Consider the following 13,521-nt stretch of genomic DNA (forward strand, 5'->3'; position numbering starts at 1 on the left):
TAGGCACAGTGCAATTTCAGGCAAAAACTTGACATTTGTACTGAGAACTATGTAGTTAACTTGTAACAACAGTAATTCCAAGTTTTCAAATGAAACCAATTGTTAGGAGTTATAGCCTGTACTATTGTATGTTTTACATACTTAAACATGTCTTCTGTTTACTGAAAGGTGTCAGTAGTAGCCTACTGTAAGTAGCAGTTAACCAAAGTGCTGAAGTTGACAGTTGATGTGAAATGCAGCAATTGTTTCCTATTTTTATTTTATTTGAGTTACTTTTTTACATGTATTAATTTACTTTTTGAAATGGCATTTAGTGAAGCCCAGTGTTTTTTTTCACCATTTAGGAAAAGTTTGAAAACATCTCATTAAAATGTTAGGAATGCCTTTGGTGTCCAGTGTCCACATGGACCGCCATGAGTCAATTGTATCTGAAACATGCATATGTGAATGTGAATAAACATTTTTTTATGAATAACAGTCTCTTTTTCCTTTTTTGGTGTGTAACAACATGCATTCATTGGTGATGGAGATGGAATTGTTGAACGGTATGCAGATTTAATTGTCTGTTAAGTAATGTGAAATGTGATTTAAATAGTCTAAATTTGTCTGACTAATAATGATCGACAACAATATAAACTCATTATAGATTTTTCCTACACACAAATATAAAAAACGACCATGTTTATTAATTGTGCCCTACAAAGCAAAAATGAAAGTATCTGCAAAAATTCCAAATTGAGAAAAAGAGCTTTTTATTTTCTTCTGCCAATTGTAAACACCAAATTGCATTTAATTTTTAAGTGTATGATTGATGTGATAATGAGGAAATGAGCTTCAACTATATTAGTTGACGGTCCGTGTAACGCTTTGCAGTGCTTTGTTCTATTTGCTCCATCCATCTGATCCAAATAAAAAATGTGTTCAATAATCCAATTTTCAATTTTTTTTAACTGGTCAGCAAATAGATAATTGCTGCTATTTTCTAAATGTGTCATTAGTTACGCAAGATAAAGAAAACAGAAACTGGATTGGAAACAAAAGTAAAATTCAGTTAATATTGGACTTTTGCCGTTTTTTTTTTTTTACTGTTTTTGTTGGGCTGAACCACGCGGGGGGGGGGGGGGGGGGGGGCTGATACATATTGGCGCGCGGTGTTGGTAATCACATTTTATCAGCGGATGTAGAGATAGATGGCTTGTCACTCCCCGATTCTCCCCGAGGCTATCAAACACCGTTCAGCTTGCATCAAGGTGCCAAGCGATTGATAATGTCAGCTCGAGATCAGAACCTTAGATGCAGAGGGAGACATTGCTGCGTCCTGACGCTTATGAGTAGGCCTACGTGTTCTAGCCTATGTTCTGGGAGGCTTTGAAGACCTACATGAGCATTACCAATGGACTTGAGCCCTAGCCTACAGGCCAATGTAGGCTATTTGCTGTTGAAATTAATAAATGGATAAACTGATAAATTAGGCTCACTGTTGTGTCTTCGTTTAGCCTAATGAAACCTAGTCTAGCGTAAAGCGTTAAATAAGCAAAAATGCCATGTCAAACAGTGCTTGGGGTAGCCTGTATAGCCAAGACTGACGTCGATGGCAAAGCATTCTGCTTTGGGGAATTATTTGGTATGGCATGGCCATGGTATTCAAATATAGGTTAGGGCCTACTGTAGATATGTTCAACATAGGCTGAAAGTTATGTTTAACGTGCCTTGTTTTAGTTATTAACCTCTAAAGTAACGTCAAAATCACAAACAACTTCAGGCGGCGCTCTCTTCCACCATCTAGCCTGGCCCAGCTAGATGGTGCCCCCCCCGGTGCTCGTGGTTCAGTCCAACCACAAGGGCAAAAAAGGGAAATTAGAAAATTGACGCATCATTTCAATTTATAACTTCTGAACAGAAAACCGTAACTGTGCTCAATTGAAAATCAAAATAAGCAACAATAACCCATTTACTGTGCCGTCCTAAAGAATGGATAACGGATTTTTAAGCCTATTTTTATATTTTTTCATGTAAATTCTGCAAATAGAACATAGCACTGCAAAGCGTTACACAGACCTTTGACACCCAGAATGATCTTGGCAGATTTAGAACAGATACTGCACTTTGCCTTTGTTTTACTGCAAAAAGATCAAAATATATCATAATTTGCGCTACTTGATGCCTAGATAATGGAAAAACAGTTTCCTATAGGCCTATTTCTGAGCATCTTAAAGGAAACTGTGCAATGCAATATTAAACATTCATTTACATTATAACATATTATTTAATATTTTAAAATGTTCTCATTCCATTAATGCAAATACCAGTATATTAAGAGCAGGAAGTGGAGTTACTCATTCCATTAATGCAAATAACAGCATGTTAAATATTATATTTGAAGTAAGTGGATTTACTGTACTTTGCCTTGGTTTCACACTGCATTTTAGCAGATACTGCAAAATTAAAACCCCTATATCTCCAAGAAATGATGCAGTAATTCAATGAGATTTTAATAGATTGATCAGAGGATAAGGCATTTTATATTGGTGCAATGAAGTGAATTTCACAAAAAATGCAGATACTTTGCACCTTCCCTTTGTACAGCAGAATTATTTAGTGTGTGATTTCCACAATCTACCATCATTATTTCTTACCAGACAGGCTAACTGGTGAATAAAATGTGTGACCTAGGGTAGGCACAGTTGGGTAGCCTACTGTGCATTGCTGAGATGTATGACACAGCAGTGGTGGAGCTGTATGGGATTCTCAGTAGGCAACAGAGTGATAACCTGCAGCTTTAGTGGCTAGTGATTTCAATAAGGTCAATTTCAAAAAGGTGAAGCTGAATTTTTATAAGCACATCACACCTAGCACCCGAGAGGAGAGAACTCTTGATCACTGCTACACAGAGCTAAATCACTTCTCCACCACTGCATACAACTCCAGGAATATAGAGTACAAAGCTCCCGCATACAATCTGAGGATTGAGCAATGATGGCAACCCGAGTATCTCCATGGAGAAAGTGTTTTGACAACAAGTCCTGAGTGCATGTTGGTGGATAAACCACCTGGTAGCCACTCCCTTTAATAGCCATTCCCACTTGGTTGCGTCAGAGAAAAGAGAGAACATAAAAACACGTTGAGAGCATTGTGAAGTCCTAAGAATTTTGAGAGAAATTATCAGCTCGCCACAGTAAACATTATAGCTATAGATCGGCTGGTGGCTGATTCTGAAATGAAAATGTGTTTCCCAAACTGCGGCGAACCCCACTCTGTTTTAAAGGTAATCCTTTGTCTTTCTTTCATTCTTTATTTATTTTCATTTCTTCCTTCATTTCCTCCTTTAACCGATTTCTTCTTTTGCTAGGTGTGCATGTTGCTGTTGATAGTCTCTAACACTCTGTGTGAAAACCTGAGATGCAATGACTGTGACAAAGGTGAGTGCCAGGTGGAACAAGGAAAGCCATTTCAAGCCACTTACCTTTCCACTTACCTTACTATCTTTCTTCTGTTGTTTTCAAACGTTAGCTAAAGGAACATTTATCAATAATGGCAAGGGGATGGGTGTTCTAGTGACTTTAAAATGGAGGGTTAATCATCTTATTACCTATGTGTCTCCTGTAGGTTATTTCATTAAAAGAAACTGCTCTGAGACCTCAGATGGATGGCTTGGAACCCAATGTCAGCCATGCTCAAAGTGTGATGGTACATTTTTTTCCCTGTTAAAGCATAATGTAGCAGGGGAGGCTTTGTGTATGCACACATACTAATTGGCATTGCATGTGTCCTAATAGTGACACTGGTTAAGGCTAGATTCTGCTATCTCTACAATTACACCACAAATTTCAAAGTTCAGTTAGTAGTTGTATAGAATAGCTCATGAACATTGGCTGACCATTAACCCACACTGTATTTCGTTTGTGCGTCTGTTGTACATTTTATAGGCTGTCTCTCTTCCTTTTTCATTTTCCAAAGCCATCAGTCAAATTTTGGATCATTTGTTGTAAAAATAAATAAGTTTGTCTTCATTTCAACAGTCCTTTCTGAATGCCTTCACAGGGGAAGGCCAGAGAGTATTTGTAAACTGCACCCGTTATTCTAACACCCTCTGTGACTGTGGAGATGGTTATGTCCAAACATCAAATTCCAGTTGTCAAAAAGGTATGTAAAACTCTCAGTTGTTTGTTTTTGCCTTTTTTAGAGATTGCTATAAGTGCGATGCAATGTTCAATGCAATGCAATGCAACAAATACAATGTATTTTGACTATTGATCAATGGAAAGTATGTTTGAGATGCTGTTTTTGTGCTGTGCATTTATGAGTAACTGATTGTCAGTATTTAATACCAACAAACATAATGCCAAACTCTGCTTTCTTTCTTTATTTAATATAAGGTTTTATTTTAGGCTTAGGCCTAAGCAATGGCGATGTGCCCTGTACTGTATCTGTTGAGTGATTGATGTTTGGTGCGTGCTTTGGCTTGTCAGATGAATTGTGCAATAACACACATAATTTTAAGCTGATGCGTTTTTTTCTGTTTTCTTTCCTTCTTTAAGCTCTGACTACTCCAACAAGGACAGTCGTAGTACCACCCAAGATGAAGCCCCGTAAAATATGCATGTAAGTCTTGTGTCGCTAAAGTAGAAAGACTTTAAATCGCATCATCTATTAATACGATTGGAATGAACCACAATGCTTGAGTTAAAGACTGCTTAGAAATAGTGATTGCACAAATGTGTTAAATTTTTTTGTTGTTTGACTGTTAGGATGGCTGCTGTTCCTGTCTTCCTTGCTGTCTTCTTAATAGTTTTGGCTGTGTCTGTGCTGATCGTTGCACGTGTTTCATTTAAGCAGGTAAATACAAATCTGAACATCCTCTGCTGAATTCTGTTTGATATGTTTTCCTTAATTGCTCTTTAGCAACTGTAAAACATTTAAATGTATTTATTTATTTTTTAACATGCAGCCAGATTATGGGTTTAACTGTGAAAGCCAGCATGGATCTTAACTATAGAAAAGAGTTTTTGAAAAAAAACTTTTTTGTGTGTGTTTTTTTCTAGTTTTTATTTATGATGAATTATGACCTGGAGTTTTTGTAAGTCTACAAAGTAAGCCACATTTGAGTAATTCTACTCATTTAAACAACTGAATCTTGTTGTAGGCTAAGTATCCAGTCATTCACATTCACAGGCAGTTGGCTTATCATCTATTTATGATGAAGTGTTTTGAGAAGCTTGTGAAAAACATTATATGCTCATCCCTCCCTGCCTCCTTCGACCCCCTCCAATTTGCTTACAGAGCCAACAGGTCTACAGGATGCCATCTCAAACCTCATGCACACCACCTTAACTCACCTGGAGGAGGGGAATGGGAATTATGTGAGGATGCTGTTCATTGACTTTAGTTCAGCATTCAACACGATAGTACCTCTCACCTTGGTCACAAAGATGAAGGCCTTAGGACTAAACACCACCCTGTGTCACTGGATATTTGACTTCCTCACCAACCGTTCACAGGTGGTTAGAGTGGGGGGTCTGACATCTGACTCATTAACCATCAGCACTGGTGCTCCCCAAGGCTGTGTTTTGAGTCCACTGCTGTACAACATCTACACACATGACTACAAAGCCAACAGTAGTCATACCTCCATCATCAAGTTTGCAGATGACACAGTGATCTTGGGCCTGATTAGTAACAACAATGAACAGCTCTACTTGGATCAGGTTGATGAGGTGGCACAGTGGTGTCAATCTAACAGCTTGACACTGAATATCAATAAAACCAAGGAAATGGTAGTGGATTACAGAAGGCAGCAGCAGAACTACAGTTACACCCCACTAATGATCAGCGGGCAACCTGTAGAGAGAGTCACAAGTTTTAAATACCTTGGTGTCCACATTACTGAAGACCTAACATGGACTGTTAACACTCAATATGTTCTGAAGAAGTCCAGACAACGACTCTACTTCCTTCGTCAGCTAAGGAAATTCAAAGTTTCTACATCCATCATGAAGGCCTTCTACACTTCAGCGGTTGAGAGTGTTCTAACTGGTAGCATCATCACCTGGTATGGGAACTCCACAGTTAGAGATTGTAGTACTCTGCAGAGAGTAGTGCGCTCAGCTGAACGTACTATAAGAACTCAACTTCCTGCTCTACAAGATATCTATTCCAGAAGAGTACTCCTAAGAGCCCAAAAGATTCTGAAGGACTCTTCTCATCCTAACAATGGATTATTCCTACCGCTGAAATCAAGAAGACGCCTATGTAGTCACAAAGCCAGAACTGAGAGACTCAGGAGAAGTTTTTATCCCCAGGCCATCCGAACTCTGAACTCACACTATACTGACTTTGCACTCATTCACTCCTCAGCACTCATGACCCCCCCCCCCACACACACACACACCTACAAGACTTTTAGCACTTTTACATCCCTCACCCTATGCTATAGACCTTTTATTATTTTCTTATTTCATCACACGTCAAAATACACACACACACACACACACATATCTGACTTTCTCCAACTTTTGCACATCTCCATAGAACTTTTTATTTATTATTTTTGATTTCTCCTCCATCTACCCATGTCCTTGATTGCCTAGCCTTTCTGCCCCCCCAGCCCCCCACTGCATTTCTTACTTCCAGTAACTATATGCATGTGACAATAAACTTCCTTGTATCCTTGTATCCTTGTATTTAACTTGTAAGCAACAGTAATTCCAGGTTTTCAAAGAAAATTGTTATGGAGTTGCAGCCTGTACTATTGTATGTCTTGCATACTTACAATACAAAAATGTATTCTGTTTACTGAAAGAAGGTGTCAGTAGTAGCCTAAGCCTACTGTAAAATGTCAATGTCAATTTATGCTAGATCACATTTAAAAACCATGGCAGTTGACCAAAGTGATGTAGTTGACAGTTGATTAAGCAAAATGTGAAATGGAGCAATTGTTTTATTTATTTGAGTTACTTTTTTACATGTATTAATTTACTTTTTAAAATGGCATTTCTTCCTCTCAGGATTTGATTTAATTTAGTGAGGCTTAGTGTTTTTATTTTCATAATTTAGGAGTTAAAAAGAAAACGTCTCATTAAATGTTAGGAATGCCTTTGGTGTCTGGTGTCAGTGTCCACATGGACGGTCATGCATCAAATATTTGAAATATGCATATGTGAATTTGAATAAACATTTTTATGAATAACAGTCACTCTTTTTTCCTTTTTCGGTATGAAACATACATTCATTGGCGATGGAGATGAGATTGTTGATAATTGGTCATTTTTGATAGCCCTGGCAGCAAATTTGCTGCCGCTAGGGGCGTGTCTAGATTCTAGGCTACATTTTTGACTGATCAGTTTAAAAAGAGTCAAGAGCGAGTAGGCTACCATGCAGTTGTCTCATACGAACAGTAGGTGGAACCAACATCGCATTCTGGCACCCACTTGCATTAGATCACGTTCACCTGTGGCTCACAGGGCAAGACGGGCTTGTCTGGTCCAGAAACCTTGAACTAAATTTTGAGAATTGGTAGGTCTCGTGTTAAGGACTGGTTCACAATGGCTAGTAACTTGGGTAATTTTTCTTAGAATATGGAACATAGGCCCCAGTTTTAGATCACAAAAAGGATGACATTTTGCTGTCCCGCCCATGTAGCCTACCGAGCCCGAATCAAGACGCGGGAGGCGAAATCAAAACTGTCATCATGTTAGCGGATGGAGTGGACGCGTGAAAGATGGGCAGCTACTTTACACAACTTCGTCTGCTTTGTTTTTCTCCCTAACTTGTACTCGAAGATCTGCGTACCGCTGCCTCGAGAAGATTGTGCACCTGTTCAAGTAAGTTCACACAGTTCATCTCGATGGTGCTGAAAATGAATATCAGTTAGGCCTAAATTAATTTAAGGGCTAGCTTCTAACATTAAAACATCTCCTTTTGACATGCTGTGTAACGTTAGGAATTTGGTAACGTTTGTGTACTGCAAATGTCTGACTGGCTGGATCGCAGTCATCGCATCACGTCTTGTTTGAGCATCCAGATCATAAAGTATAGCCAACTAAACACTTAATCGAGTAATCTAAAATAAGTAGCTTGAAGTAAGCTACGGTGAATGCCATTTGCCGCTTAACGTTAGCAGCCAAGTTACATTCTGCCGTTAATGAGGAACGTTTCGGCTTCAAGGACCTGCAAACTTAAAAGGCTACTTACTTTTTTTACCATGCAAGTTTTCTACCTTCGTTATACGATGATCATCCTGGCAGTGGTCTGAATTGTTTGTTTGAATGCAAATCTCTCACCATTTTATTCGATGACTTATTGTTCAGACAAAGTATGACAGGCATGACGTCAGGTCTTTAAGCTTCACCCTCGTTGCCTTCCATTAATGTTTAGGCTACCCCAGCAATTTTAAATGGGTTGTTTGAATGGCGTGATTTGCTCAACCAGGTATCTAAAGTTAAGCCAAAAGTAAACAAAAAAGTAATTCACAGCTGTTTGATTTAATCTGTGTAACCTGTGAAGGTATGGCGGTTAGTAGATGTATTCTGCTGGAGAGAGGGGTGGTTGTTTTGGCATATTGGAACATAGGGGATTGGAAACTTTAGTAGAGAAAGATATTGCACCACCTGTAAGATTGCATTTAACAAAGCCTCTCCTCCTCTGCTCCTAGCTAGCCCTCTTTCTGAGGCCATTTCATTTTTGTCAAAGTCAAAGTCTGCTTTTTTTTCAATTTCTTCACATGTCAAGACCTACAAAGAGATCGAAATTACGTTTCCCACTATCCCACGGTGGAGACAAGACATACAGTATTTTACCAATTAGGTCCACAGACAAACATAACATTCAAGTAAACAATATAAAAAGTAAATAAGAAGGCACATACAATGAAGAAATAAGAGCAGCAAAATTTGGGTTGAAATTGTGCAATTGTGCATACAGTAGACAGTCAATATAATATATATAATATATAATATATATAATTATATATAATATATATAATTTCACCAAGCTAAACAAGTACACCTTACTGAAGATGAGTCAAACATGTCAGTAGCCTACTCCCCAGTCTTTCCCCAGTACTTGCTGAGCAAGTTCTTCTGGCAAAAAAGCTGAGACTCACCCTGTTCTTCGAGATATTGCACTTGCGCGCATCAACACACTCAGCCATGAAACACCTGGCGGGGTGAAATGGAACTCTCTGGTTATTGGTGCAAAGAGTGTCACATGAGCTCTCCTTCCTCCCATGCCATGCTTGCTCCTCCCTCTTCAGGTTCGGTAGAGGGGACACACTTATACACACACTAAGAGTCGGATGACGTGCTTCTAGGAAGACAGGGGCTTTAGAGGTGCTTTATGATTAGATCGAAACTGGATTGGGGTGATGCAATAGAAGACTAGCAAAGGTATTGGCAAAGTGAATTCGCGCTGAAACTGACCCTAAGACCGTAGAGGTGAGTGAGCTAAAACTGGACTGACGCTTTGTTTGGTCATACTGGCCCCCTCAAAATATGGCCTTTCACCTGGACGTAGGTCTGGGAGAAGGAGAGTCACTTCTGAGCATTTGTTGACACTTTTCTCTACAAATGGCATCTTTTTAATGTAAATTTTGACATATTTTATGTGTTTCTTGATGTTTGTGAAGCTTGTTCTTTCATCAATAACCTCTTCATGTCTTTGTGTCTATGGAAGCACTCAGGTCTGAGTATACTCTCCTGTCAACAGGTGTGAGACACAGGCTACGCTGTGTGAGGGTGGGTGTCGAGGCACCTGATCTGCTGCCTTGGGGGAAGAGTCAGGTCACCTTTCAGCTGTGGTGTTACAAAGAGAGAAAGAGAGAGAGAGAGAGAGAGAGAGAGAGAGAGAGAAAGAGAAAGGTTTTTGTACTACTCAAAAATACTGGCAACATTCAGGTACCCATTGAGTTGGAACACTGCCATCCTTATTTGTCGTGGTTGTCTAACATTCCCAAATCTAAAAGAATAATTACTACATTGAAATAAGAAAGAAAACAATTCTCAGTACTCTGGTGCCTCTTCTAACATGGTTTGTGGGCAGCTAAACGATCTCTGGGAGAGAGGCGGGATTGTTCAAACGAACCATGTTTGTGTTTCCCCATCCATGGCTCTGTGCTAGATTTGCTGGTGCAATCAGCCAGAGTAATCGTAATGCTTTTGTTGTTGCAGTTGAGTTGACGATGACGTGGTTGAAATTGCACTCATGCCACAGAATGGTCTGGGGTTGTTTTCAGTGTTTAAACTGACCCCTTCAGATAGTCGAAGAATTAGACTAATTGCGGAGGGCAAGCAATAATGAAGAGGGAAGAGGGGGCACATGTTTGAGTGAGTAAGATTACAGGAGAGATTCAGGAACAACACACACACACTCACACCCTTGTGAAACACATACTCCCACCTTTACCTTGTGAAATTCTGGGAAAGTGTCTTATTCCAGATTCCTTGTCCCTGACCCACACTGTAACTATTTCTAATAGTTGTTGTGGATACGGTTTCTGTTTCCATGGAAAACAGAACAAAATGCTGGTTCAAAGGTTGTGGTTAGCAGTTCTTCATTGAATTCTGACCTTAGTGTGTTTTTTAATTGAAATTAGAGAGGAGGCATGCAATTTGCTACAGCAAGAGGACATATCTAAGAAAAAATATTTGTGTGTCATCTTAGGTATACTGCTCTTTGAAAAAAAAAAAATATGGCAATTAAATGTTTTGCATTGGTTGATAAAAGGTGAAGTGGGGATATTCTTAATTTAAAGGGGAAATCCGGTGTAAAATGGATTTTGGATATGCTTAGCATGATGACGAGTTTAAACGTTCGTTGGGGAGCAAATAAATGCTAATTCGATGCATTCTAAACTTGCCTGTTTTTAGCCGATGCTTCCAAAATGCTTACACTGGTAGCGATAGGACATTTCTTATGGTAAAAAGATTGCTCATTTTAAACCATTTACGAGGCTCAAAGTAGCCTGACACTTCTTTGGTAGTATGATGAGGGTCCTAAGATATAAAACGAGGCATTGACAACTTTGTAAATGTAAAGATAATTTATTAAAAAGGACTATACAGACAATACCTTGAGTCATTTGCCGGTCGGTGCCATCTTGAAATTAAGTCACTACAACACAGATCTCACACGTTTTTGACGGAAGTACTTACTCTTCAGTACTTCAGTCAAAAACACGCAAGATCTGTGTTGTTTCAAACATTTACACTGGATTTCCCCTTTAAACATAAATGTTTAAAAGCTTTTAATCTGTCAGCTTTCACTCATTTATCTTCAGCCCAAAAAAATGATTTGGGGAAGCCTGTTTTTACTGGTTCTTCCACTTTCACACAAAACAACCTAATTTGAACCTGAACAGTTCATTGATTTTTAATCAAAATTGCCATTTGAAGTAATGCATATAGCAAACCGTTAAGGCTACAGAATCATACTCTGAGCCAGTGGTTAATCATGTCAAGTATTGTGGGTTTACCAGAAGTATACTTGAAAAACCTGATGTCAAGCTGTGGCTACCTCCCGAGGCAACATGACTAACATTTGAAAAAGCACCACAGGTAGCAGTACCATGAATTTACGATGAAAAAAGGCAAGCAAAAGTAGTGGTCTTCTTGGCCAACAAGACATTCTCATCCTTGGATTAGATGGAGCAAGTAGGCTTATGTTTAACTGTTCTCTGTTCCATCACGTTTCCGTCATGTTTTAGATTTAAATGGATTATATAGTGATATAAAACATTTTATATCGCTCAACTCATTGCGGTCGTTCAGCGCTCAAATCGCCAAATCGTTCTGCCCTAATGTCAAGCCTAAACATAAATAGTTGTAGTAATGTGCACAATGCACATCCCCACCGGTAAGGTGCAGGGCAAATGGAACTAGAACTCAACGTTTCGACCCGGCTGGGTTGAAACGTTGCAGCACATAATAAATATATGGGAGTTTTTAGCAGAGTGCGGGCATTTCATCCTTTTTGAAGCCTAAACATAATAACATCCATCCTGCACATAATAATGGAAATGATATGCTTATCCTCGGCGCCTGGCAGTTAAACCACGTTAAGTCAGTACCACTCCGACAAGTCCCAAAACACCCATCAAGGAAAAAGAAATGAAGGGTTACCCGTGTGTCTTTTCTGTCTTAGTATTGAGATGAGTACGTACAAAATAATTAATATACAATAGTACAGTGAGCAAAAAGGAAGGAATTCAATACACTTTTTATTGGGGGCTGCAGGTGTAGCGTCTCTCTGTTGTGCCTAGTATGGGGTAGAGAATGTTGTGGTCACTGGTTCCTTTCCCAGGAACCATGATTTATCATTAGAAAACAGGCCTACATGCCAGAATCTAAAGTGCCCCTTAGCTGAATGAGCTAGATGGGATGCTCCAGCAGCTGGGTAAGTGTCTTCAGTTTGATCCTGGTGTGCATTGGGTGGATCCTAACTTAACTTAAGCTCTGATACTTCAGAACAGTCTTACCACACTGCCTCCACCCTAACATTAGTGGCATTTGAACCATCATTAGGCAGTCTTCCCACACATTTTGGCCCCTTTGCTGTTGAAGAACTGGGAGATGTTGGAAAAAATGGCTTCTTTAGGCTATAGTTATTCACCTTATCACACAGTGGTTAGAGCATCACACAGTGGATATTATCAAGAACCATAATATTTGTAGTGATGTATTTTTCTTTCAAACATCCAATGAATTAGTCCATTAACTAGATGTACCAAATAGAAAATAGTGTACAAAATATGACTGCAGCTCAGTCCTGCACATTCTCTCCGCAAAAATAAATCAAGCTTGTCAATTTGTCTCCATCTCCTACTCCAGCCTAGCCTGGCGGGCCATCCTATATCATTTAAATGTATAGTCTGGAATCGAACCATTCACCTTGCTTAATCCAAGGGGCGGGCAGAGAATTGTCTATCAAACTGCCTAGGCATGCAATAGGCCAGTGCTACGACCATATACGTATCCGGTCGGCAAAACGGCAAATACATCCTTCTTCGAAAGGAATGACTTAAGTGCATTGTGTTGCTCAACTTTCAAAGAAAAGTCCAAAGTCCAACTCCTCCAAAGTTGACGCCAACGCCGATTCAAACAACCGCTCTTCGTTCGCCATAGCCACCTTCCTTGTTGTTCACCGTCGCAGGACTGTCGTTATCCTGTTAAGCTCGCCTTAAGACTCTCTAACAAAATAGAGCGCTGTGATTGGATGACGTCCACGGCGTCAGCCAATAGAAATCCCTATGGTTTGATACTAGACGTACAGGCTGAGCAAATTAATTTGCTGCCGCTAGGGTGCGTCTAGATTCTAGAACTCCAGCCCCTACTCTTGCACATTTTGTGTATGTAAAAAAGTGTGTGCATATTGTGTGTTTGTTTTTGTGTATATGTGTGCTTCTGTGTGTTTGTGTGTGTGTGTGCCTGTGTCTGTGTCATGTGTTTGTTCATGTGTGTGTTTGTGCGTGCTTGTGTGTGTTTGTGTGTCTTTACTTGCGAGTGTGTGCATGTGTAGATGATATGGCCC

The 13,521-nt window shown here is 39.5% G+C and overlaps 1 protein-coding gene across 3 annotated transcripts in view; it reads left to right on the forward strand.

The window, feature by feature from the left end:
* The first annotated feature begins 7,436 nt into the window (after positions 1–7,436).
* Positions 7,437–13,521, forward strand: part of LOC121706947 (LIM domain and actin-binding protein 1-like) — a 44,551-nt gene continuing 38,466 nt past the window's right edge. For 2 of the 3 annotated variants that reach the window (XM_042089104.1, XM_042089106.1), the window contains exon 1: positions 9,268–9,431. The gene's annotated coding sequence lies outside the window, so the exon portion shown is untranslated. Of the gene's footprint in view, positions 7,821–9,267; positions 9,432–13,521 lie in introns of those variants that run through there. The other variant, XM_042089105.1, reaches the window with a different exon arrangement.

The sequence above is a fragment of the Alosa sapidissima genome, chromosome 4, assembly GCF_018492685.1.
Source record: "Alosa sapidissima isolate fAloSap1 chromosome 4, fAloSap1.pri, whole genome shotgun sequence".
NCBI lineage: Eukaryota > Metazoa > Chordata > Actinopteri > Clupeiformes > Clupeidae > Alosa > Alosa sapidissima.